Here is a 4,741-nt window from a genome sequence, read left to right on the forward strand (position 1 = left end):
GGTAGTCCCAGTCTTCAAGAAGGGTCATCGAGCAGATGCACAAAACTATAGACCTATATCTCTGACGTCGATCTGTTGTAGAATATTAGAACATGTTTTTTGCTCGCGTATCATGTCGTTTTTAGAAACCCAGAATCTACTCTGTAGGAATCAACATGGATTCCGGGAACAGCGATCGTGTGAGACCCAACTCGCTTTATTTGTTCATGAGACCCAGAAAATATTAGATACAGGCTCCCAGCTAGATGCTATTTTTCTTGACTTCCGGAAGGCGTTCGATACAGTTCCGCACTGTCGCCTGATAAACAAAGTAAGAGCCTACGGAATATCAGACCAGCTGTGTGGCTGGATTGAAGAGATTTTAGCAAACAGAACACAGCATGTTGTTATCAATGGAGAGACGTCTACAGACGTTAAAGTAACCTCTGGCGTGCCACAGGGGAGTGTTATGGGACCATTGCTTTTCACAATATATATAAATGACCTAGTAGATAGTGTCGGAAGTCCCATGCGGCTTTTCGCGGATGATGATGTAGTATACAGAGAAGTTGCAGCATTAGAAAATTGTAGCAAAATGCAGGAAGATCTGTAGCGGATAGGCACTTGGTGCAGGGACTGGCAACTGACCCTTAACATAGACAAATGTAATGTATTGCGAATACATAGAAAGAAAGATCCTTTATTGTATGATTATATGATAGCGGAACAAACACTGGTAGCAGTTACTTCTGTAAAATATCTGGGAGTATGCGTGCGGAACGATTTGAAGTGGAATGATCATATAAAATTAATTGTTGGTATGACGGGTACCAGGTTGAGATACATTGGGAGAGTCCTTAGAAAATGTAGTCCATCAACAAAGGAGGTGGCTTACAAAACACTCGTTCGACCTATACTTGAGTATTGCTCATCAGTGTGGGATCCGTACCAGATCGGGTTGACGGAGGAGATAGAGAAGATCCAAAGAAGAGCGGCGCGTTTCGTCACAGGGTTATTCGGTAACCGTGATAGCGTTACGTAGATGTTTAACCAACTCAAGTGGCAGACTCTGCAAGAGAGGCGCTCTGCATCGCGGTGTAGCTTGCTCGCCAGGTTTCGAGAGGGTGCGTTTCTGGATGAGGTATCGAATATATTGCTTCCCCCTACTTATACCTCCCGAGGAGATCACGAATGTAAAATTAGAGAGATTAGAGCGCGCACGGAGGCTTTCAGACAGTCGTTCTTCCCGCGAACCATACGCGACTGGAACAGGAAAGGGAGGTAATGACAGTGGCACGTAAAGTGCCCTCCGCCACACACCGTTGAGTGACTTGCGGAGTATAAATGTAGATGTAGATGTAGATGTAGATTCTTCCATGCACTTCGCAGTGGTCTGCATGGTATGGATGTAGTAAATATCTTGGGACATTAGCATAGAGTGCTTCAGTGCTTTGCTTCTCAAAGGTTGCTTGCACATATTTTGTTGAAACTGAGTGAAAGTCTTTCTCAAAATGTATGAACCACAGGTAAAGTCTTAATTCATTCTCACTGCTCTGTTTTACAATTTCCTTTACTTTTTGGAAATGGCTGTCAGATCCACTTCCTAATTCATCTTGTTCCTCGCCTTCACTACCACCCAGTTTTTTTCTACATACGCCGTGATGACTTCGAGGCTATATTTAAATTATTGACCGAAAGTAGATACGCTTACAGTACATTAGTCTTGTTTGTCTCCTGTCTGTGAAATGAAAAAGCTAATTTTTTCTCGTTTTTTCCTCCACAGACATTCTGAAAATAATTCTGCAAGCTCCTCCTATGTTGCTTTTATACCTATTTCCCAATTTCAACTGAAACAACACCTTCTTCAAGTCCTTCTTCTTTCATCATTGCTCTAATTCCTAGATGCACATCATGTAGTATTTTTATACGGACTCTGGAGCAAAACAGCTAACGATACCTATAATCACTTTCACCTGTGACGTTAATACTTTCTGACCCCTCGGCCACATCTTCTCGTTCATCACCCCGTCTCCTTCCACCTCTAATGGAAAACACAAAAAAGCACTTGTCCAACAGCACACGTAATTATTTACCACTGAGTTCGAATCTCAATATTGATATTTTTTTGTTTTCTCCATTCTTAAAGTTGCGAAAATTTTCTGCTGTATGAATTGAAGCAAGAACCTCATTATTTCAACTTATACGTAATTGCGACTCGAAGGTAGCAGTTCAGTACTCGCTCGAGGAATTTTGCTATTTTCATTACACATACCATGAGTTCGACTTCCAGATGTCATACGTTTTAATTCCGGTGAAAGTCCATTAGTCCTTCGATCTCCAGAGCTAGAATTTTTGTAAAAATGACACTGTCTTTTTGTACATCAGTTGCTCGACTCATCTTGAAGAGGTATGCACAACTAATCGTCTCTGTATATAAAATGAATAAAGTGATAGCAAAAGCGTTTTATTCGGCCTATCCTTGGAGATCCAATTTGCAGCAGTGGTATTTTTCGATAATCTTTGATATAAATTAAAGTGCTGTTATCTGATTGTATATAGTGTCGCCTGCACGAGAAGTCAATGGCACTTGTTTGTCGAAAGACAATATTTACAATATGACAGATATTTTGACCATGACGGATTCTAACCCGTACACAAACTCACAAAAACAATCAAACTTGATATTTGGGAGCCTTCAAATTCTGTGTGTGCTGGATGAATGAACCGAATGGCAGACTTGTCTGCCCAGTTGGTGCGCGACCCTCTGGGAAAATCTTGTTAAGTCTGTTTGACAGGAAACTACTCAGATGACAGAAGAATTGGAAGCTCCACACTTTGATGCACGCTCTACTCCTAAAACAACTGTACCAGATGTTGGCAAGAAAATACAATCAAAAGCAAATTTCTTAATGTGTGTTGCAGTATTGAACCATATTAAAAGCAATGTCTCAAAGAACTTTGTTTTCCGTGCACTCGTGTTTTAAATTCATTCGACAATTTAATGATATGGAAATGTGGGTAAAAGAAACGTGACAAAGAGTGGTTGTTGCAACAGATTATTCATGCTGTGACAATGTAAGAGAGATTGATGAAATACTGTTTCACTCAATACGAGATACTTTGGTCGCCTACCAAAATATGTTAAGATAAATGTCATTCTGATATTTCTCTCACTCCCTGACATGTTTGGTTTAGAACATGGTTATCTTTATTTTAATCCAAATTTCATCTGCTGCAAAGAATTTAAAGACGATATGAAATCATCTCCTTCCTCTTTGTATAGCTTGTGAGCAACAGCTCCGAATCTGGTTTGTGGAATAAAAGATCATTTCTGTAGTCTATAGGTTTCAAACATTCCCACCTGTGAGCAAACAACTGGACCATGAAAATGCTGATTCAGTTTGAGCCTTCAAGAAGGATACCAAAAGTGAGAAACACATATAAAGTGAGGCACCTCAAACAAACCACTCAAAATATGCCAACGACAAATAAATAATTTATAGAGCTTCTACTTTCAGTATGTAATGGTGGACAATGTGATTCATTTTCTGATGCCCACAATAAATTTAGTATTTCCAGCTGCCGAATCAGGGCACTGAATTTGCGTTTTTTAATGGAATTATATGCTATTTTTGTGTCACTGCCTACAATATAGCATATGAGACTACACAACACATCAGTGCACGTGACACTGTAGTTCACATATAACCCTATGAAAGAAAATCTGTCTGTAAAAGCAAAGATTCGGGAAATGGGGAGCGCAAATCAATGTTGATAAATACATATACAAGCCATGTTGATTAAAATAGTAGGAAAATGACGTATACTGAAGAAGTAGAGGAAAGATGAATAGTAAGAAGATGATGAAAAACCGTGTTATGAAGAGTCCAACTATATAAGGAATTATACTGCTCTTGATGTCAACATCAGCGGGCTTAAGCATCTTTGGTTCCGTCGTCATCCTGCAGCATTGTGATATCAGTGTTCGTCTGGGAGCTAATTATTCCACCCCGACAAATGTGCCGCTGATGGAAGCCAAAGAAACACAGTTGAAATTTCATAGATACACATTATCTCAGAAATTTATACCTCACAGAACAGGAGTTTCACAATATCCACTGCTGCACAGACTTCATGAGTTCGACGTAATTATCTGTGCCAGGAATATACCCCGCGCCAGATAATTGCCGTTATTAGTCTCCTGTAACAGTCACTATATTTACGGCTCATACTGAGTGACTTGACACCACCAACACTCTCCTATAAACCATCTTTACAATATCAACCAAGGCTCTTCTCCACTGCTGCCACCAGGAAACTAAATATTTTACAGTACCTTCCGATGCAGTTATCGACAACGATCCCGATATACATTGGCGGATTCCAATCGATTGAAGGAACGGGACTGGAATACTTCCGCCTCATTACAATTACAAGAGCAGCCGACATTCAAGGAACAAGAAAGGCACTTAAAACATTGTAATGCCAGACTAACGGAAGAAATTCATCCTGGAACTTGAAAATGAACTATCTCTTATGCATAAGAACTAATGTATCAGTGTATCAACGTAAAAGAGTGCGATTTCTCTAGGCATTCCGGTATCACAGAGAAGTATACCGATTATAAAACAGTAGTATTACTGAAGGGATGCCTTCCTTAATACGTCTACCTTACTCAGACTTTGTAGCTTCTGAACGAAAAGGGCGTTTGATGAATGGTGCCGATTTTGGAAAGCCTCTCAGATCAGGAGAGGACGAAATT

The sequence above is a fragment of the Schistocerca americana genome, chromosome 4, assembly GCF_021461395.2.
Source record: "Schistocerca americana isolate TAMUIC-IGC-003095 chromosome 4, iqSchAmer2.1, whole genome shotgun sequence".
Taxonomy (NCBI): Eukaryota; Metazoa; Arthropoda; class Insecta; order Orthoptera; family Acrididae; genus Schistocerca; species Schistocerca americana.